The 24733-nt window shown below is 35.5% G+C and overlaps 1 protein-coding gene across 1 annotated transcript in view; it reads right to left on the bottom strand.

Moving 5' to 3' along the window:
- LOC126970786 (uncharacterized) overlaps positions 1–24733 on the bottom strand; it is a 167971-nt gene that overhangs the window by 77748 nt on the left and 65490 nt on the right. The window contains exon 2 of the mRNA XM_050816875.1: positions 11993–12054. The gene's annotated coding sequence lies outside the window, so the exon portion shown is untranslated. The remainder of the gene's footprint in view (positions 1–11992; positions 12055–24733) is intronic.

Genomic DNA, 24733 nt, shown 5'->3' with positions numbered 1-24733 from the left:
TACTAACTTAAACATACATATAAACATCCATGACTCGGAAACAAAAATCCATATTCATCAAATAAATGATTGCACCAACCGGGATTCGAACTCGGGACTCTCTAGCCGAGCCGTCAAACTACTTACTAAACGTGAAACTGCACCACACATTATAAAAGATAAGCCTCAGACACAATACAGTAATAGAACAGTACTTTAACTTCATACTAGAGTGCCCGAATCAACGCACACATACACACGATTTACTCGGCCGATAAGCAATCTTGGGGAGACAAAACTATCGAGTGTCACGCCGTACGCCGCCGAGACTGGTCGCTGTCCGAGCTAAATACGCTGCGTCGCACCGTCCGTGTCGTCAATCTTTTTGTATGTACCAGCCCTAGTGTCTAGGCCCTCAATGAGGCCGCTGAGTAACGCTACTGTTCTATTACTTGTATTGTGCCACAGACCTGAGAAGAACGGGCGCAAGAAACTCAGCGGGACTTCTTATTCATAGTTCATCTAAAATAGCATTAACCTATTTGTCATAGATATCTATCTACATAAGTTGTTTTATGAAAAAAAAAAACGGGGTATAGGTTTAACTTTATGTTGTTGTTTATTTATACAAACCAAAAAGATAAAAGGCATAAAAGGCATGTTTTTCTCAAAATTGATTCCTTTATAATTCTTTTTGATGTCATTTATAATGAACTAGACACTACTACCGCTTCGGAAACAAATGACGCTCTAAGAGAGACGAAGCGGCGCAAGAAACTCCTGTGATTCCTCTGGTGTTGCAAGAGATTGTGGGCGGCGGTGATCACTTAACAAACAGGTGACCCATACGCTTCGTTGTCCTCCCATTCCATAAAAAAACTCTCCCAGCATTAACAAAAAAATATACTATATGTACTATATTGTATCATTGTTATTGCTATAAAATAATCATAATCTAGTCCCAGGCTGTCCGATCACTAGATATTTAGCTGTAGAGTAATAGGATTTACGACAGAGCAATTTTTTAATAAAAAATTTAAACATGACGTATCGTCATAAAACATTGTTTTCAAATTTGATTTGTGTTTTAATCCTAGAAGTAAGGGTTATCACACGAAACATAAAAAATTGTTTAAATCATTTAAATTTATTTGAAGATGCCTCCACACGAGGCATCCTCAGGACGTGTTGTCTCGCCAAAATCTGGTGTAGAGGCGAAAAACGTGTCCAATTGTTTAAAGACAAATATCGGCGGAATTAACACTAAAGAAAACTCAAATCATTTGTATAAAACTGAACAGACGAATACTAAGTAATAGAACTATTCTTAGAGCAGCCCTTTTCTGTCACTTCAGTAGTAAATCATTTATTTGACACCCAGCTACGAAATTTTATAAAAAAAAAATGTGTGTGTACTTATGTATGCACATAAGAAGTTATACATCTTTGGCCTAACGAAGCAAAAATCATTAAAATCATTTATTCCTCGTGCTATTCACGTTTTTAAAAAGAACAATTTTGTAAAAATCTTGCAAAGATGGCTTTGACAATTAATTATTAAACAATTAATACGGTTGTATGGGCTTGAACCCTTTCCCTGTCCTAATAATGGGCGAAGAAACCAAAAAAAAATAACGAATGGCGCAAACGTCAGAAAATTTTACAGCTTTTTGACCATTACGGACGAGACGAGCAAGACGTTCAAGTGATGGCAATTGAAACGCCCTGCCCTAATAGGCACTACAACTGCGCTCGTCACCGTGAGATATAAAATGTTAAGTCTTGTCTGCCCAGTAATTATGTAATATATCTAGAATAGCGCTAGATGTAACCTTCATGAGCATAAATTAAAAATAAGAAGTTGTAATAAATCTTCTTTAACTTTAAAAAAAAGGGACAAAATAATTTAAACTAATAAGAATACAGATAAAATTTAATTGTTTTTTTTTTAAGTTAAGTATTTAAGAATTTATCGTTGAGAAATCTGACGTATGGCTTGCGACATATTTCTAAAATCATAATAACTTCGTAAAAGAGAAAGAGTTCTGAGATAAAAGCGTCTTAATACAATTTTCACGCTACTGACAACCCTAACATGACACAACAAAATTGCGGTCGACGCGACTTGCCAAACTGTGTAGCTCTATGTAAATGGTTCGGTAACTCCATCAGTGTTACGTTAAATTGTATCAAGGTCGTTGTAATTGGACTGTGTATCATTTTCTTTGTCTAAATTAGATAAAATAACCTTGTAGGTGACTGCTTTATTTTATACAAGTATCCATATTATTGTACAATACTATCTTTGAGTACACTGGGAAGTGGCAACGCTAGGCATCTGGATTTACTCAGGTTTTGATATATGAGATGGTGTGATAGAATAAAAGGAGTCCCGCATAATTCATAAATTTTGGTTACAAAAGTAATTTGTATAGAATAAAAGGGTAAGCCTTATAGTGAAAGACATAAAACAATTACTTACAACAAAATTTAATTTAAGTTTAAATAATATTGTATATTTTGTCGATCCTGGTACACGGTAAAACTCGAATCAGTTTATATTTTCTACAAAAATTGTGAAAAAGATACTGTTCATGACAACAATTAGCATTTTGTTTTCAGTCTCATATTTAAAACCGGTTCTAAGCCTTGGAAATTACCAGCTCCTTCCTAGAAGATTATTCAGAATGTATCCTTTGATACAAAGGATATCTATGATTAAATTATTAACATAATATATACTATTTTAAGATATTCATCTCCGGAATATCTAGATCGATTTTGACGAGAGAGAGATTGTTTTTATTGGTAGGCAACGACATTTTCGAGAGCAATCTAGCCTACGTTTGAATAAAAAAACGAAGTTGGAATACAAAAAATATAAAGTAACAACCACGTTAGTTGCACTACTTTTTTTTATGAAAGAGGAAGAAAAACGTGCATATGGGTCACCTGATGTTAAGTGATCACCGCCCCCCATATTCTCTTGCAACACCAGAGGTAATACGGAAGCGTTTCCGGCCTTTTAAAAAACGTACGTATATATTTTCCTAATGTCACATCGTCCTGGACACGGACGATGTGACGCACAAGGAAGCTCATTACCAATCTGTAGATTGGTTGTACGTGGAAGAAAGTTGATTGAAATCCGCACTGTGGAAGAACGCGTCACATCCAGATGGTGGGGATGATAATATCATAATTTGTGGCGTGCTATGAGAAGGTGGAACTCGGCGGCTGCAATCAGGTCAACGTCGCTACGCAAAGCCATGTGCGTACCAAACAATTCCAGCAGCGTGGACGCGGTCAAATTTTCCGGCTTGTTTTAAAGTCTTACAAATTCAAATTCAAATATTTTTGTCATATACACTATATGACACTTATTGAAAGTAAAAAACTACCACCCATTCCAAAATGAATGCCTCAGACCTGAGAAGAACGAACGGCGCAACGAACTCAGCGGGCTTTTTTTTCATCGAAAAAGTATGTTTACAAAGTAATATTGTACAATTAAACCTTTTATTTAATAGCCCTGAGGGCGGTCACTCCATTCCCAATCTGTGGTATCATTAAGAAAGTCATTTATGTTATAGCAACCACACAAACGTTTTTAACAATTCTTTTGAATAACGTTATACTTTTGTTTTGAACATTTTCTGGGATCTTGTTGTAAAAGCATATACATCGCCCCACAAAAGACTTACTGACTCGACTTAGCCGAGTAGTAGGCATTATAAATTTACGTCTGTTCCTGGTGTTTAAAAATCGCTCTAACAAAAACTGTAGCTTATTAGAAGAAGAGTTATTCCAAACCAAATCGGCAATGTCAAAGCTTAGCATGTTAAATAAACAAAAATCCTCACTAGTATAATAATATTAGTGTCCCGCGGAGAGTAATATAACACTGCGAACCTTGATCTAGTAATCTGCAGCGCCCCAGTTACCATGACCTAGCCGGGATGCAGGATCGATACTGTTACAGATGAACCAGCTTTGTTGTACAACTAGGGACACCCGCGACTACGCCCGCATAGATTAACCCCCTCATTCATAATGGTCCGCTAACTTTAAACAGCCGCTAAGGAGTGTTTTTTCTCATTTTGGCTTAGGTTAATAGAAGAACACTGAGTGAGAATTAGCAATGCTTTAAGTAAGCAGACTATTATGAATAAGGGGGTAAGTGGCTATCTGACTATTTGAACAGGATGGAAAAGGAGGACAAACGAGCGTATGGGTCGTCTGGTGTTAAGTGGTCACCGCCGCCCACATTCTCTTGCAGCGGAACACCAGAGGAATCACCAGAAAGTTGCCCTTTTGGACATTAGACGGGACGAAAGGCAATATTTTCTGGATTTCTGGAATAAGTTTTGTGTAAACATACAAATGAAAATAGGATAAAATATCACTTATTGAAAGGCAAAAACTACAACCTATTCGAAAAAGTATGCAAAAGACTTGAGATGTTTTTGAAATTAATTAGTCGAGCTGTAATAATAATAAATTTACCAGTTACTCATCTAAGTTTACCGTGAGTAAAGTCTGAGCAAAGTCTAAGTACTCTCTATATATCTCAGCCTTAGATGATTTTATAAAGATGGTGCGATAAAATATGGAAGCCCCAGGTGTTTGCCTCGGAGAAAAGTGTCCTCTCAGACATAAAAGCTTTAATATGTCCAACGATACTCGTAAATATCACCGACAAAGATATATTTTATCTACTTATCCACTTAGTAATAAGAGTGAAATTAGGTAAGAAGGTTTAAATTTTAATTGTTTTTCAGACAATAGCTTATAATAAAATGTAGTTTACGAAATTATTTTACGAAAGTTACCAACGTAGCTCAGTTAGTTGCGAAACTGAAGGGCAGGGCACATAGCTCGACGGACAGATGACCGTTGGTGCAATAAAGTCCTCGAATGCCGACCACGTACCCGAAGACGCAGTGTTGATAGGCCCCCACACAAGATGGACCGATAGTCTGGTCAAGATCGCCGGAATACGTTGGATGAGGGCAGCGCAGGACCGATCGTCATGGCGATTTATGGGGGAGGCCTTTATCCAACAGTAGACAACTTCCGGCTGAGATAATGATAATGATGAGACAGTGCGTTCGTCGTGGCTGAGAATCCTAAGTAGACTTTATCCCCTTATTCATAATAGTCTGCTAACTTAAAGCATTGCTTATTCTCACTCTGTCTTCACCTATTGACCTAAGTCAGAATGAGAAAAAACACTCCTTAGTGGCTGTTTTAAGTTAGCGGACCATTATGAATAAGGGGAAATATCACTACGGAACGAGTTGTCGCGATAGCTGATAAGATCAAAGAGAAACGCTATAGTATCGATAGATAGAGCCACATTCAAAGGCACCCACCAGGTAATAATATGGTAGGGCTTGCCCTAGACTTGTCAAAACCAAGCAAATAGACTTAAAATAAGCCAACTGAGCAATTGAAAGAAGAACAACAAAGGGTCCTGATCCCTAGGAAAAGTTCCCAATGGTCTCGGAGGGAGAAAATCTGGCCCATTAGAAAATTTTATGCAGGATGCTCTCTGCTGTTGGCTCTGTTAGCCAAGGCAATTACCGAATGTTAAGACGCACGATAATAAGAGAAGGCACTTTTTGGATGGGTGAAATCTCGTGGGTTCGCGTCACCGAAATGCTTATAGCAGTATATCTTTAGCTATACAGCTGACGTATTGTCCAAGATTAATGGAAAAGTTCAATGTGTATATACTGTGCATTATTGTTTTGGATTTTGTTTGATTAATATATTATTGAAAATAAGTTTTAAAAATTGCAAATTTTTATAACTACTACAAGGTCTAAGTTTTCACTTCTATCTAATCTCTACAATTGCCAATTTTTTATTATTATTATGAACTTTCGGATTAACAAGCTTGCTGGTCACGTGATAGTAAGCTTCGAGGTAGCAACATTAGAAGAATTACGGGAACGCATTGCTAACAAATAAGTAAACAACCTACATAATAGAAATTCGTTGACATTAAGGTATATATAGACACGAGTAAGTAACGTGTTCAATACAAAAGGTATTGAGACAGATGTTTACGACGCAAGTCGGCCGCGACCTCGAGAGAATTCCATTAAAAATACCATCGGAATGATCCATTGGTACGTATAAGTAGGTTTTGTCTTGTGAATGTGTTGTTAAATTTAGTTTAATATTGGGACACAATCCAGAAAAGTGATGATGTGAAAATATAGGTACTCAGTTTGGGGTTGTAGATATACTATATCCAATATTTTACATCCAATGACTAGTTATACAGGATGTCCCAAAGTCAAGTTGTATAGCTATTCTTTCACGTATCCCCAAAAGAAAAAATCTAATGGTGTAAGGTCCGGGGATCTGGCCGGCCATCTAATCGGTCCGCTCGTACCAATCCAAGTAGGAAAACATTCATTTTACGTTGTTCCTTTCTTTTAAAATACTATGTTACTTAAGAAGAGTTATTAGTTTTTGGTCATTCTTTCGATTGGCATCATAAGAGTAGGGGTGTTTTTTTACATTTAAGTCGGTTCTCCCAGATGAGGCAAGTAATTTTTAGAAAATCTTTGAATGCAGAATTACTAACTTTTAAAAATAACATAAAGTCTTCTTTCAGTAAAATAGGATATCTTTGATATTTAAGGTACTTTCCCTTCATGTCCCATAACTTTGGGACACCCTGTATACCCATGGTAGCTAAAAAATCATTGAAACTGTTACGTTGTGTGAGGACTGTGACTGTGCAGTCGTGCCTACTCTCTCCCCACCCCTTTTTTGAGGTATTTTTGATGCATTACACAACATTCGCGTCGCATTGACTAGCCATTCAAATTCTACCACTATTTTTTCGCGGCGGCCATCTCTTGGGCTATATTATTAAATTCCCTGTATAATACAATACATTTGAATAGAAACATAACTAAACTATTGATTTTATGTAAATAGAGGTTTTATATACATATACATTTTAATATTCAATATTACCGGGCCCGCAAAATCGAATACGTACTCTTAAATCCCCCAGTATAAAACAATGTATCGTCATATCTGCCTTAAGACGTCTGTCACTGCTTGACAATTGCTTCCCCCAAAAATCTCCACGATGATCGGTCCGGCGCTGCCTTCATCCAACGTGTTCCGGCAATCTTGACTAGATCGTCGATATATCAAGACACAATTTGTATACTTCTTTATAAAGAGACATTTTTCTTTATTTGCAAGGTGGCCATTATTAATACCTCTTTTATTATTTGTTGTTATAGCGGTCAAAACACTTTTTCAAAATATCTGAGCTTGACGGTAATCGAACCGAATCAGTGTTATAACCGTTATACCACCAAAGCAGTAACAATAATTATTATTATGTTAATTACGAATATATTAAACCTTATTACTACAAATGAATTAATATACAAATACACAACGGCATGTTATGTGGAGCGTACTTGTAACAATATCAAATTTTAATAATTCCGTTATCATCTTTAGCTAAAGATATACAAAGAATTAGATGGAGCGGCACATATACACGGACGAAACATTAAGTACAACGAGGCCGGATAACGATGAAAAAAGGTACAGAGCGAAAGACGAGACGAGTAAAAGAGACAGCGAGACCATTACATGATTTCATTCGCTATCAATATTTATACATCGCTCGCCGCTAATATAATGTTACCTTTATTCAGTGTCATTAAACCTTGGAACGAGATGCCTCTAATAACTGGGTAACTCAGCAATGGATCAAGGGACACAGCATTTTGATTGTGAACGATGCAGAGGATGAACTAGCAAAGCCGGGCTCAGTGATCCAAACGGCTGGACCATTGCCACTCTAGCCAGACCCCTTCAGCAAAATGCGTTCACAATTATGCTCTCTCACGAACAATGTACATAATATGGATAAAATCCTAAGCTGTAGACATCCGAAAGAAGTGATACTTGCACTATCACCAAAACTTATCAGCTTAAACACATTACTAAATTTTTCACTTTTTCATAATCGGCGTTATGGTTAGCCCTCAGTGCAGAGGATGTCTAGCTGAAGACAAAACAGTCACTCACGTAACCCTGGAGTGTGCAGGAGCGGCCATCAAACGGGCAAAAACCTTAGTAAACACACGGTCTTAACTTCTGGAAGGAACTGGGCTGGATAGAGTACCTAACTGGCCAATACTGCGCGCAAAATGGACCCAAGAAATTGGTTTATTTGCGGAAACAGGAGCCCCACATACCATTCCATACTTTACTAAGAGTTTGCAAGCCTAAAGAGAAAGTAAAAAAATAAAAAAATTGGCAGCTTTGAGTCTTAAAACTTAGAACTTTTAGTATTAAATGTTGAAATTTCATAATGTTTAAAAACAATTAAATTATTAATTTTAATTTCTTTTTAAAAATCATTTTTCAATGTTATATTAATCACACAAAAACACTATTTAACAATGCACAGTATATGAACTTTTCACAAAATCCATTCAATTTCACTTATAAGCTATACACAGCACTAATATTGCACAATACGTCAGCTGTATAGATACTAGGTAGTTATACTGCTATAAGCATTTCGATGACGCGAAATCACGAGATTTAACGCATCCAAAAAGTGTCTGACTATATATATATATGTATGTATTAATTTTTATAAATTATTTATTTATGGCGTGCGCCAGTCGTGAGGATGTCGGTAACGCGAATAAGATTTTCCACTACCAAAGAGTATCGAACTCGGTTAAAGAAGTTTACACTTCAAAACGACACCCCGCCCTACCTACTCACGTATGAACAATGTGTATCCGTCTATGTTGTTCCTATATTCATTCTATTTATTCTTAATTCGCAAGTCATTTGAATTTCAAATCACTCTGAAACAATTTCTACCGCTCGGGCTCTAGAAATCTTGAATTAATTAGGTGAAAAACTTGTGTTTTTCATGTTGAATACGATTATAATTTAAAAACACGATCCGCGTATGGATTTGCGTTTTGCTTCCAATTATTATTATCAATATGTCTACCTGCTAACTGTCAACGGTCGTTGCACGCGCGGTTTTAATGCAGAGGAGTGGTATTGTCTATTTTACGCGCTCTTTCGCACTTATTGAACCTTAAGGCGACACTAAATGCCAGCGACCTTGAGCGATATGAGTTCACGGCTGCCGGCCCGCCATCTATGTAACAAAGACAATATTTTCAAAATTCTTGCGTGGAAAACAGTTTATATGCTTACAATCCTCGTTATTCACTACTAATCTGAATAAATTAATCTACACAAAAAAGTACAAGCTATAAGAATAATTTTTCTGAGAGAAGTACCAAAAAACTTGTTTAACTTCAAAAAAATGTGGTACAAATAAGACTTAAGGATATGTGTAACAGGATTAAATAGTGTTCATAGCTCGAAATGCAATACTTTCACCACAAAACTTTTCTAAAAACACCATGTTTGCGTGTTTTCTGCTTGTGCTGTTGTAGTGTCTTCACTGACCTCTACTATTTATCACTGGACTGGCGGCTGTCAAAGTTCTTTTGTGCCTGTTTGATATTCGCCATTATGGCGCTGTTGGCCATGTAGCGAGAGTCTGCGGTACTAAAACTAGTGATGACAACCTCAGCAATTATCGATAGATGGTGGAAAACTATTTACAAAAAAAAAATGTGTAATTTATTACGTTGATTGTTGAAGTATAAATAGCACGGAAAACGAACGAAATTAATTCAAAATGCAAAAATACTTCAGAGTATTGTACGTTCCTTCGCAGCCATTTGTATTATACGTCAAAATTAGTTATCTGGACGCTCGCGAGTGGCGCTTCAAATAGGCACAAAAAATTTGCTGTCAAACATATGTAACAGCCTGTCCATATGTTTGACAGCAATTCAGTGGTATTTATACAGGTCAAATGTTTCTGGTTTATTCAATTTTTACAAACAATTTGACAAACAATAGAACAGGCATGTAGGTAGTAAACTTCCCATGGAAACAATGCGAGAATCTATAAATACGTAGCACGAATAAGGGCCTGTAATAAAGCTTTAGGTCGTCATTTCGAATAGTAATATTTTTTTATTTATTACTGAGACTTCAGAGAGAAATAATACCACATAAGTATCGTAGATATTATTTATTTATTGCACAACACACGCGATACTTACAAGCCGTTGCAGGTAAAAGAGAGCACAGATTATACATTACATATATCATAGACATGCCACACAACTAAATACATATAAATTTTGTTAAGGTTTCATTACGCCATAAAAATAAATGCATTTTTATTTGTAACAAACTTTATTTATGGTCACACTAGGTATACACCTCTATGGCATGATGGTAAAGCGAGTTTTGTTTACTTTACCACACTAAAAGTGGCCCAAGGAGCCTACAGAAGGTTCCAATTCAAAAATATGTAATACCAAATAAAACCAAACAAGAATCCATTGTAAATAATGAGAGTTGAACGAGATAATTGAAATGAACAATACACGAAAATTTACGACTCATGCGTACTCGAACGGTTGGCTAAATTGTAAGCGCTCGGACGGTACCCGCGAGGTCGCGAGTTCGAGTCGGTCGTTCATAAAATTTGGTTACAAATTTAATTCTCTCGATAATCCAAGAATTAGATTTAATTATACTATAATGTTGAATAAAACAATTTTTTTTTCGTACAGTTGATAAATTACTAGCATACGAGGTGGCTTTACGGATTTATTATGCGAATAAGTATAACGAGCGAGTAGCAGAACGTCTTTAAGGCCATTTATCATGAAGGCTTTTCGGGATGAAGCCCTTTATGAATCACGCAGAGATTTCATAAATAATAACTTGTCAACGAAGACCGCATTTGATGCCTAGTATCTGGGATCATTTATACGTCTAGATAGATAGTACAAGGACAGCTGTGAACACGTCGACAACACTTGAGGTTCACAGTTAACCTTCATTTTGATCAATGCACGCATACTATCACAAAGTGACATACAAATCGCGGGTGTTAGACGTTGCTTGTCACACACACTAAAGTAATAAACCTGGCCTGTTTCATCGGTTGTCTAGCAGCAAGAGGCTCTGTCTAAACGTATAAATTATCTAAGCCTAGTATATTGCAATCGTTCTAAGTATCACTATCTTGTCTTTCACGATATATCGCTGGATCTAGTCGATTGACGCACAGTTACTTTACCAGCGGCATCCTGTTCAGAGACTCCTCTGCATAGGATGCCGGCTAGATTACTACAACGCCGCCTATTTCTGAAGCAGTAATGTGTAAGCATTACTGTGTTTCGGTTTAGAGGGCGCCATAGCTAGTAAAATTACTGGGCAAATGAGAATTGGCATCTTATGTCTCAAGGTGACGAGCGCAGTTGTAGTGCCGCTCAGAATTTTTGGGTTATTCAATAATCTTGAGCGGAACTGCAGTGTAATGGGCAGGCGTATCAATTACCAACAACTGAATGTCCTGCTCGACTCGTCCCTTATTTTCAAAAAAACCTAAAGAATTTAGTTAGTTAAAGGTTTAATAATGTCTGGCTATAATCTATTAACTACCAAATGCTTAATTTTTGACTACCTACCTACCTTTATACAACTGAGCATTAAAATCTGTGAGTGAACAATAATTCACTCCCTATTTCCCCACCTAGGGTAGGATTTTTCCCAAATTTATATGGAACCAAATTTGAGGTATATAAACCCTATCCAATAAACAAATCGGACTATTCTGTAAAACGTTATGCGTGGTCAGACATCAGTGAGTGAACAATCAATCATCCCCTATTTTCTTACCCAAGTTGCAATTTTTTTTCTAAATTTTTATAAGATCAACTTCGGGGTATACCTACCCTTTCCAATTAAAATAAAATTATCAAAACCAGACTGCTCTATAAAAGGTTTTGCATAATAAAATATATAGACGTCGTCTTGAGAACTGCCTACGTCTTCTTTCGTCGATTAAAAACAAAGAAATTTGATTCGAATGTAATGAATAATTATTACTCACCCTGTAGCTTAGGGGTTTGTTTTGACACCGGCAGCCATGGTGACCGGCGACCCCAATACGACCTGGAAGAATACCAAATGTTTGTTAATAATGTTACTTCATTTCGATACTTCGGTTCGAAAGTGTAAATGGGTCCATGCGTCAACTCGATAACGAGTACTGCTTGTGGTGCCAGGTCGAGCTTATTCTATAATCGAATTATGACAGTAATCACGACCATCATGTTCACGGATCAACCTTACACAAACAATGAATTCAAGCTCTAAAGGTTGATGCATCCAATATATATGATTACTTATAATTATACTGTTTATTCTTTATTTATTTTATGGAATATATGAAATTACTAGCTGACCCGGCAAACGTTGTTTTGCCATATAAAGTATAATTCACGCGACAGTTTTATAAGTAATAAAATATTGCCTATATTATAGCCTGTACATCATTTTGTTCTATTGTCAATAGTTTTTGCAGCGCACGCAAAAATAGGTTTTCGATTTTACACCTTGTGTTACAAAATAGCAATTTTATTACGGATCCCTAATTTTGAATATAAAACATAGCCTTCCTCGATAAATGGACTACCCAACACTGAAAGAATCATTCAAATCGGACCAGTAGTACCAGAGATTAGCGCGTTCAAACAAACAAACAAACAAACAAACAAACACTGCAGCTTTATAATATTAGTATAGATTATATGCAGTATGATTCATATATTAGATGCAGCAACTTACAAAATAATTTGCCATTGAAAAATACTCTATTTGAATGAAAAGAGTGGCCGTTGAGATTCTTGTATGTTCTTCTCACGAGCTCTACTTTTTCCGAACATATTGTAAATTCAGTAATTTAAAAGAAACATTTATAGCGACGATTCAAAAGCCTTATTGAATAAAGTTTATTTGACTTTGACTTTAAAGTATAAAAATTAGTAAGTTTTATTTTTATATTATGATAAGTATGAGAAATTGTTCCATAAACGATAACCCACATTTACTACAAAGAAAGAAGTCGCTTACTGAATGCAGTTTAGTTGTTTCTTCCAATATTTTGTCATAAGTCTAGAACATTTTCGTTTCATACATTAACAACTCGAGTTGTTTTATTTTCAGAAAACTGAATTGTTACTTAGAACTGAGGTATCGATTTGGTTGGTTGCTGCTGAGATGGTAGATATGGAACAGTACGGGACCTAAAATTAACTGGAATCCATATGAAAATATTAATGAAACTAACACAATATACAAGAAAAATAATAACTAACTACCATAAACATATAAAAATATATTGATTGCACACTAATCTTACTAACATATTTACTAACACGCTAGAAAGATTTAAAAAAAATTCAAATAGAACATTATAAAATGCATACACTAAGCTAATATAATATCCATAGCAATAAAGTGATCCCTCGGGAGTTAATATTATTAGTATTCCTCTCAGTCTTACTCAAGTTTCTGTTCTAAGTTCAACTTAAAATTAAGTGCTGTCTTTTCAGCTCGTCTCAATAATTAAAGACGTAATGATTCATGAGTTTCATTTCAATTTAAGTGATTCACTGTGTCAGAAGCTTTTGTTAAGTTATTGTAGGAAAGGATGGCCGTTCACCTGACATTGCCCGGGTGTAATCCGCGAAGCGAGAACAACAGTTTAATAAATAGTGACTGGATAATGAAGCACCATTTATATATGTATATATATTTTGTTAGACGCATAGTAAGGAGACGTTGTCTTGGATAGGACGACAGGAGGCGTCATCGTGGAAGCGAAGACAAGCAGTGGTGGTTTCCGTTTCAAATATATTATAGTCAATTATTAATCATGTAATGATGGGGATAATCGCCTGTCATCAATTTATATACCATTTCTCACTGATTATTACTGACATTACTAATATTTTGATTGTCATACTAATTAAATCAAATCAAATCACTTTATTCATGTAGGACAAGGAAATGACATATGTGTCATTTCGTGTTGTTAAGTTTTCTTTTCTTTTTAAATTTATCGCCATTTCGTAAATCGTTGAGCTTTAATGAGAAGAAGTGGCAAAAAACTCATTGCCACTCTTTAAAACCAACATTTACAGCTTCATCGTTTTACAAATCATTTCAACTGCAATAATATGTAAAGTGACGCAGCATAAATACTCAAACGTCAAATAGTTAAAAATAATGAGTGCCTTACACGAGTTAATCAAAATATTAAATGTAAATAAATACTTAAAACAAGAGTACGATAGATTTGTTTATAGACCAACATGAAATCGACGACCAAAATATAACGATAATATTCAGAAAACAGATTAAATATTTAGAACAAGATAGTTGGACAACAATACTCAAGGCTTCGCGCGGAACACTCAACCGCAGAGGTTCATTATATTTCATAATGGCCGCAAATAATTGAAATCTGAATCCCAAATCCGAGCTGTTGAAATTCAAACAGAGATTGTTTAGAATATTAACAATGCTAGCTTAAGGGGAACATTTTGGTATTTTAAGCTTTTTTAATGCAAATATTTATAAGAATAACAAAAAAACATGAATATAACAGCAAAACTTAATAAGCGGCCAAGTTCGTGTTGGGTTGGTATTCAAAGGCATACATATCGTCCGGCAACATTTTAAAGTCCTTTCTAAATATTATTATACCATAACAACCATTGGCTTACAATATATTATCGTATAGACTATTAGAGTGCGCAATAGCAAGCCACTTGGTAGAAAAAAGTAAATAACATCTTCGTCAAACGACAAAATTTATAGCTGAAATAATGTCTTATAGTTGTAGTTTCGTTACTCGGAAATGTTACCCCGAAAGAACTGCTGCTATTTAGATTTCAATCAACTGTGTAAACTGTAAAGCATTAAAACTCTCGTTCCAGCATTTTGTGAGTCAACAGTTCCTGCAGATGCTTGGTGTAGAGGCGAATACGTGTCTACAACAATTAGTGAAACTTAGCGGAATAATCACCTAAAATCATCATTAATTAAATAAAATAAGCCGTTATTGCTGTTCACAAATATTATAAATGATACTTAACTAAATATAAACTTAAATCTAAATAATATGTTAGGTTAAACTGCTTGTCTTTCGACAAATGCCTCCTCTAAAGATTTCCAAGCCTCTCTGTCTTTCGCTATTTGGATCTATTAGGCCCAGCTACTCTTTTTAGTTCATCTTCCCAGCGTTTACTTTATCGCCCTTTTCTTCTACTACCATTTCTTGGATACCAGTCGGTTATTATTTTTGTCCATTTTTCTTGTTTTTCTCTTTCTGACTCCAGGACTTTATGGCGTGGGATTTTTGATCAAAAAGAGTCTAGCATCATTAATTAAAACATTTTAAATAGCAATGGATTTCCGCAAATCATATATTTTTTAAATAATTCTATCATCTTTAATCCCTACTAATATTATTAATGTGAATGTAAGTTTGTTTCTTACGCTTCCACCGAGATACCGGGATACACTACAGCTTGAAATAGCAAATAGCAAATGGCTACCTTTTATTGCAAAAAAATAAACAGTGGGGTTCAAATAGGGGATGGCATTTCATATGGAAATTCGTCATTATCGAAAATAAAGGCTCAGGCACTTGATAATAAATAATTTATAAACATTTGTTCGAAAATTTTTGAAACTTTGAACTACATGAGGATGAAATAGGAGATTTAAGTTCACAGGGAAATACTATTAAAGAGACTGTCCACAATGACAAGGGATATGCGCTCTATCATGTAAGAGCGCTGCAAGCATCGAAAAGATCAGTTTGTAGTATTATTTGAAAAGTATCCTAATAAAAAAAAATTGCCCAAAGTAACGTAAAACAAGAGAAATCAATCAGAAGATTTGCTTGAATGAGAAAGAATGAAAATGTCGGTTAGTTACTTCAAAAGGTCGTCAATAAATTAGCAAAACATTGATATTTGCCGTGACATATTGAAATGTCACAATAAGGCGCCAGGCGCGGACCTTTCCTTTGTTACTGACGAAATTTCACCGTAAAGAGAAAGTTATCACAACATAACTCGATGTAGACACGGCGATGCGTAGTTTGGTACCTGTTTATGTGTAGACATTTAACGATATTATACAACAATACACTACAATGACTGTTTGCATCTTGGTATTGAAACGAGAGTGGGTCAGGGATTGGAAATAATACTCCGCTTATAGGAACGAGTCTTTATTAGCGTTCACTTTTCTTCACTTGCAATTCGTCGGTCTGCCGCTGTTCCTCTTGTCGACGGCGGTATCTTCAACAGATCACACCGCACTGAACACTAGATCTCTTCTATCTTCTTCTCCTTCATCTTCTCCTGGTTCACTTTCCACTTTTCACTACTCCTTCTTTTCATTTTTCGTCATGTACTTTGCTGCGCGACATGAAGTTTGACGACTCTCGTCATATACTTTAAAGCGTTGCTACGCGACAGTATTATTATTAATATTATTATTGTTGGGAAGATAAGCACTTAAATCTGTCGATCTATTGGGCCCCTTCATGTGCTTGGATGCACGCCGTAGCGATGACTATTCTCATTGTGATGGGGCAGTTGGGCAACGTTTAGAGATTTTTTCCCTTGCATTTTTTTAATGAAAATAAGGGACGAGACGAACAGGATGGTAATTGATACGCTCTGCCCATAACAATGTAGTGCCACTCAAGATTATTGAAAAACCCAAAAATCCTGAACGGCACCACGCTTGCGCTCGTCATCTTGAGGCATAAGATGTTAAGTCTCGTTTGCCCAGTAATTTCACTAGCTACGGCGCCCTTCAGACCGAAACACAGTCATGTTTACACATTATTGCTTCACGGCAGAAATAGGCGCTGTTGTGGTACCCATAATCTAGCCGGCATCCTGTGCAAAGGACCCTCCCACTGGTGAGAGGTTTTACTCGGACGTACGGAACTAGTTGAATTTGTGTCAATCAGTCATAAAAATGATGTTTTCACAAAATTTCGATAACCATGAGTACACAACTATATAGTAATAGTAATTGTGCCCGCACGACCTTCATTGTGTAAACTATGAAATTTTAGTAAACAATGAAAATAACAAAAGAAAAAGTCGTTTTCGAGTAACGGTACTTTAACGAAACATTTTACGTTTCAATTGTGACAGAAATGATTTCGAAGCGATTATTATCGAAGCGAAAACGTCGGAAACGTGATCAAACCTTGAACTTACCAACACAAACACACGATTATGATCTTAATGCAGTCGTAATAGATGCTATTAAGCCTCTAGGTAAAGTTCAATGACTGGAAGCAAAAAAGAAATTATAAGGTAGCGTTTACAATGGGTGATGTGCGTGAAATGGAACTGCCGACAATCCAACCAAATTACAATATCAGTTGGAAGTCTCTTGACGCGTCATTATTTATTATAATAATATATTTGTATATTATAATTTCTTCACATACATATTTGGATGTTCTTTGGATGTTTATATGAAACATTCGGAGCGCGAATTTTTCTTAGAAACAACCTGGTCTGTGAGTTTTCAATCGAAAAAAGTTATACCTCTATGAATATTTAAAAGTCACAGAAATTAAAGGAAGAAGTGCTCACACGCATATTAAATTATTTATTCGATTCCGTCAGTATATGATAAGATGGATTCTAAATATGAAGCATTCGGAGCGCGAATTCTGTTCTATAGTGAACAGAATTCCCGCTTATCTCCGCTCAACCTATAAGGTTGTGGAAACAATTTTTTATAGATTGTACAACAGAAATATATCAATTAAGATTAATGTGTAGATATCAGAGAAATTCAAAGAAAAGTCTATACATATTATATTTTTTACCTGCATTCCATTCCATTTCATTTCTTACAATAGATAAGTTCTTGAATGATTAAATTATGCATGTTTAATTTGCCTACATATTAATGTAAATGAAATTTTAAAATGACGTAAATATTACCTTGGTAAATTCAATTCAGAAAATATAATCTGTTCGACTTACTTCATTATTTCCTTGGTCAATCAACCCTAAATCAAGCTGCACACGCTTCTCATCTTCATCGTAAATAGGGGGCTTCCGTTGATATATTGAAGGAAGAAAAGGTATTTGGAAGTAATAAATATTAACATAACAACAGTAACGCTCGTGCTTAACTCAAGGTCGCGCGTTCATGTTCATCATAACATAGTGTAAACGAGACTTTACAAACGCAAACGATAGACGCTATTGTTAGTTCCACATTTCTTAAGTCTTTTTTATAGTCGACATTGATACAGACTAGCTTCGTGTTTTAAATACAATAGGTTTTCAATATTTAGCCAAATTACAATAATTTTGTGTTACTTTGTGGATCTAAAATTGCTTGCTTATGACTTCTTACTTTGTGTTTGAAAACTATCTTATTCGCTTTCTTCTCGGCTCGAGGTCAAATTGATAATTTTGGGGGACTCACGGAAGTTTTGATACTTTTACGGATTAACTAAAATATTGATGGTTTTAAATAGTTGATAGTTATAAGGTAAATACTTAGAATAAGGATTGGTCTCCGCTGCGCTCCAACTAGATACCGCGCTACCTAAGAACAAAAAGGCTTTTTTATTACGGCACCTTTAGAGGCTTGTTGTGCGTGGCCTTCTTGACATTCAATGGCATCTTTCAAATTTTGTAACATACGCTTCGTGTTATTTTAAATTGAAATTAATAAAATACAAAATACTAACTGATGATATATGATCCCAGTGTCTTTCTTATTTCTTGTAGCATTATTTTTACAAAGTTGAACTACGCAGCCCGGCATTTAAGTTTCAATTATTAACAAAGATTAACAGAACATGCGACACGTCAATGTCACACATTGTTCGAGACTGGCTCGAGTACTGGCACTTGGGCGTAGTATTAGTTACAGCAGTTTGCGACTTATTTCTTTTACTTATAACTAGCTGACCCAGCAAACGTTGTATTGCCGATATTAAAATCGCGATACAAAAGTAACTGTTGATTGTAGATGGATGATGAATGCTGACTCATAATCAAACAAATTTAAAAAAATGTCAAAAAAATTAAAAAAAAAGTGGCGTGGACCACCCTTAACATTTAGGGGGATGAAAAAAAAATGTTGTCCGATTCTTAGACTACCCAATATGCACTCAAAATTTCATGAGAATCGGTCAAGCCGTTTCGAAGGTGTTTAACTACAAACACCGCGATATGAGAATTTTATATCTATACTAATATTATAAAGCTGCAGTGTTTGTTTGTTTGAACGCGCTAATCTCTGGTACTACTGGTCCGATTTGAATGATTCTTTCAGTGTTGGGTAGTCCATTTATCGAGGAAGGCTATAGGCTATGTTTTTTTTTTTTCAAAATTAGGGGTCCGTAACAAAATTGCTATTTTGTAACACAAGGTGTAAAATCGAAAACCTATTTTTGCGTGCGCTGCAAAAACTATTGACAATAGAACAAAATGATGTACAGGCTATAATATAGGCAATATTTTATTACTTATAAAACTATCGCGTGAATTATACTTTATATGGCAAAACAACGTTTGCCGGGTCAGCTAGTTTTACAATAAATTACCAAAGAGTGTATCTGAATTATCAATAAATAAATTTAGATATTCAAATTATTTGATGACTGATGAGACGATTAGTCTTGTGCCAGATTTTGGCGACTCAACATGTCCTGAAGATGCCCGTGTCGAATTGTTGAAAGACAAATATTGGCGGAATTAACACTAAAGAAAACTCAAATCATTTGAATAATTATGGATTTCCGCAAAGTAACGCCTACTTACTTATTATACTATTACAGACTTATGTCGAAGGCTTATTACAGTATTGAAGATTACGTAAACAATTGTAATATGTACATTGATATGGAATTGAATAGTTTTATAGTTCTTTTTTTATGGATTTTATGGTTCAGCCTTCTATTGTTTTACTGGATTGCATTATTTTAAAAATAAGAATAAGAATAATTTATTTAAATTGATCTTTTTACATAAATTACATTAACTTTAAATATTTTACAAGCTTATATATAAGTATGACTAAATTATGATTGCCATTGAATCACCACACTAGTCGGAGACTGTATCATGGGATCAAATAAAGATATGATTAACAGTAAACCATTATCATCATTGGCATTACTATTACAAATTTTGAAGACACTATATACAACTGTAAAATAATAATTTAATTAAAAAAAACTACAAATTTATCAATACTAAATTTAAAAGAAAATAAAATAAAATTAAAGTAACAACATGTGTGTGTATGTGTGTGTGTGTGTGTGTAAGTTTATGTGTGTGTGTGTGTGTGTTTATGTGTATGTGTGTGCAAAATTAAATACAAGGTATCAAAATATTTTCAGTTTTTTCATAATCTAATTCTCCTAGGTATTTACTGATTTTTATTTTCATATTTTTTGTACTTAAGTCTAATATACCACCATGTTTATGCATAAAATATGTTTAAACTTTTGTCTAATTAATATGTATGTATCTGAATTGTATTTTTGTGATTGACGTTGACGAGCAATCTTTTGATTTAATTTCAATAAAATATTTTTGACTTTTGACTTTATACTATAGGCATTTAGTAATTGACGTTTGTGTAATATGTTGCATCACTTTGCATATATTGTTATTGAAATGATTTGTAAAATTAATTTGAAAATAATAATCTGTAATATCATTCAGTTTTGAAAAGAGCAACCTTAGAGCTTCTTCCTCGTTCTTCTCTATTCCGTTCCCAATATTCAGTCTATCTCTTACTTGAGATAAAAATCGTAACTATCGTTGACATTTCTGTCCCAATAAACATATCTACGGTAATTCACCTTATCCGTACACGCTGTCTGTCCATGGGACGACGTATAGCTTACCAGCGATAGAAGTTTGTATGGAAATTGCAATTCATGCGTCTCAATATAAGGCGAAATAATAAGAATGACTTATCGAGTATATTGGGACAGCTACAGATTGTATCTTCGGGAGCTCGGCATCAAACAGAGACTGTCTACTACCGTACAAGCTCGCATTCTCACTTTCTTCGGGAATGTATCGCGACATGGAAGCGACTCCATAGAACGCTTAATAGTCCAGGGTAAAGTCGAGGGCACTAGACCACGAGGCAGGTCCCCGATGAGGTGGACGGACCAAGTGAGGCAAGCTGTCGACGGTACTCTGCATGAATGCACGAGAAGAGCGGCAGTTCGCGACGAGTGGCGTCACATTGTGAAACAGGCCACTAACCTCGACGTGACGACCGCGACCACTCTGACAAGAGTGTAACGCCGGAGAAGAAGACAGATTATTGACAGCTAATTACTGACAGTCGAAGGTAGTAATTTTTCTCTATCTGAAGATAGTATATTGGGAACCGCCGTAAGTAAATATGCCTTCCGAACGAGCTGTAAGAAAAAAATGACACATTTCAAGTGTAATGCAATTTACCTACGAAATAAAAGTAATTTTGTTTGTTTTGTTTAATAATTGTTCTGGCTAACTATTGGATTAGGTCGTGTTAGTGTGAGTTTTGTGTGGCGATGAATATGCTGTTATAACATGATCCCAGAAAATTAAAACAAATATTATGTTATGAAATTCAAAAGAATTGTTAAAAGACGTTAGTAGACGAATTGTTCGAAGACATATTAATCTTCTATTAACAATAATTCATGATAATATAAAAAATTCAAATAAAAAAGACTATTTTTCAAAAAATTAATCTATCGAGATTTTTTTTCGTTATTGTGTTTTCGAAACTGCGATAATTTAGATAAAGAAATGAAGATAAAGATGTCAAAAAATTGGAACCGCAGTATTTGTAGAAGTAGATTTTCAAAAATGTTACTTTTTAGGACTATAGCGCCTTAAGTAACGTGTACCTATGATACCAGAGACTGGAAATGGAACAACCGCCGACAAGGTATATTATATAGTAATTTTTAAAGGCATAAAAGGCATTTATTTTCTCAAAATTGATGATTTCTTTAGAATTATTTTTGATGTCATTTCTAATATACTAGATACTACTATTGCTTCGGAAACAAATGGCGCTCTGCGAGAGAAGAAGAGGCGCAAGAAACTCTCGCAGCATTATTTTTTTGCGCTCTTATTTTTGACGTTCAATAAGTTCAAAATAGGATATCAAGTATCCTATTTTAAATAAAAATATTTGGAAAGGTATTATTATAAAACGTAGATCACACCGTACGCTGGTTTTGTGCATAGTAGGGAAATATAGATTGTTGAATGAACAAACGAATTTAGTCCCATTATCTTTGTTACGTGTCTCTTTCGGGGGTAATACGTCACAACAGCCGACCAATCACAGCGCGTCATTTCATGGGACGAGGGTATAAAACAGCGGCTTCCGGCTCATTTGATAACATCCCAGCGGAAACTCCATAGGGAGTGCCGCTTGCGCCTCTCTCTCCCCAAGAGAAGGTCGCCTTCGATGTAGGCTTAGAGGGCACCTGCCCAAAGCCAACTGCAGGTGGTGTTTAGTGGGTAGGCACCTAGGTTTTCACGTGAGTCCCACATAACCAACGCAGACTTAGGCTGCGTTGGTATGCATGAGCATTCACCACCTCCCTCCCGTCGTTATCCCGGAGGGTAGCCCATTCCCTTGCTTGGGCGCAAAAAAAAAAAAACTCATTTGATTCAGTCTCGTGCGAGATTTTGGCGAGACAACACGTCCTGAGGATGCCTCGTGTATGGGCGAAACACGTGTCGAATTGTTTTAAACAGAAATATTGGCGGAATTAACACTAAAGAAAACTTAAATCATTTGTATAATTATGGATGTCCGCAAAGTGACGCCTAATTCAATAAATTTTCGGAAATATACAAATTAAATTTGTAATCAAAATTTATAAATGATGCTGGACACGAAGCCGCCACCTCTCGGGGTTTATCCGAGCGTTATTACCAACAAGCCAACCATTCGAGTGACGCATGGATCGTAAATCTTGGTATGTCTTGTTCTCAGTGCGGGACTCGAACCCGCGATCTCTCCGGTTCTGTCAAGAGCGACATCTCAAGTCAATTTCCTAATATGCAATTATTAGGGTTGAGCACGTTATCAACTGTTGGCCCAGTGGAAGAGCGCTCGCACGTTACCCGAGAGATCTCGGGTTCGAGTTCAGCATCGTTCATAAATTTTGTTTACAAATTTAATTAAATTAATCCGTTTTTACCTTTAATTAGTGCCTAGGTAATCTGGATCTTTGAACTGCTGTTGTGTATATATATGTATATATAGTTTTATGTAGTAATTAGCTATGACCAGTTTAAACTAGTAATTTATAACCTTTAATGTAAATATTTCCTAAGTGTTATTGTAATGTAAGTTTTTCAATTCGTAATAAAAAAATAAAGATTGGTAACAGCATGGTTCTTATACAACCATATCAGTGCAACACCAACAAAATTATTAAATCGTTCCTATTTCTATTTACTGGTGTTTGTCGGCATATCAGGGAACTGTAGTCTCTACAAATAGATCGCGAGACGCCGCCGTCTCTGAAGGAACGTCGGACATTCCCAAGAGAACCCACTTATAAATAGCACACACTCAATAAAGTAATATACAGATAATATAATATACTAGTATATAACCATACACTTACAATATCCTATTTTTAACCAACTTCAAAAAGGGAGGAGGTTCTCAATTGGTCGGAATGTTTTTTTTTTTATGTTTGCTACCTCAAAACATTCGACTGGGTGAACCTTTTGATATTTTTTTTTTATTTGAAAGCTGGTGGTGGCTTCCCGTGTGGTCCCATTGTATTTTGGTCCAGATCTGACAATGACATCCATAAGAAAACCATAAAAGTCTTCAATTTGCTATAGGTACATACGTATCGCAAAGCTGATGATATATTTACGAAGAACTCAATATCGCGCCAACCCATTTCGATGATTCTTTTTTTCTTGTAAAGAATATACTCCAAAGATAGTTTGGTGAGAGTTTGGTTAGGTCCTGATCACGTAATCCATGACAAACTAACGGAACTCTTCAATTCTAAGGAGCAAATTAACGATACTCGGCTGAATCTTTTTTATGCTATCTGGATATTTAAGTCATCTACCATACCTTAGTTATGGTCAAGTAATTGTCGTAGTCGAATATGATGATCAATGGGACTCCTTCAGTACTTACAGTAAGGGTGCGATCTGTGGTAGAATTGATTTGATGAAAATGCTAATGAGTTTTCTTTAGTGTTATTTCCGCCAATATTTTTTACCTATTCTGTCGCCGTAACTGTATAATAATAATGAAATATATTTTGACATGTTTTGTTGCAATCAAGATTGAAGAAAACAGTGCAGTTTTTATCATTAAAATCTCATGTCGTGACTCTGAAATGCAGTCTAATTCCCACGCGATGAAACCACAAATAAAGCAACATTATATTGTGTTCATTATATTTATTATAATGTCGAAAGCATCAACATTACATTATGTTAATGTAGACTGTACAGTGATGGTTGTTACGATGTTTCTCAAGGTCATGGCAATTTTATTACTCCAATAGGTGGGAGGCTCCTTTGCACAGGATGCCGGTTAGATTATGGGTACCACAACGGCGCCTATTTCTGCCGTGAAGCAGTACTGTGTAAGCATTACTGTGTTTCGGTCTGAAGGGCGCCGTAGCTAGTGAAATTACTGGGCAAATGAGACTTAATATCTTGTCTAAAGGTGACAGGCGCAGTTGTAGTGCCGCTCAGAATTT

This window comes from Leptidea sinapis, chromosome 22, assembly GCF_905404315.1.
Source record: "Leptidea sinapis chromosome 22, ilLepSina1.1, whole genome shotgun sequence".
NCBI classification, from domain to species: domain Eukaryota; kingdom Metazoa; phylum Arthropoda; class Insecta; order Lepidoptera; family Pieridae; genus Leptidea; species Leptidea sinapis.
The sequence above is the reverse complement of the archived record's forward strand: the minus strand, read 5'-3'. Positions and strand labels throughout refer to the sequence as shown.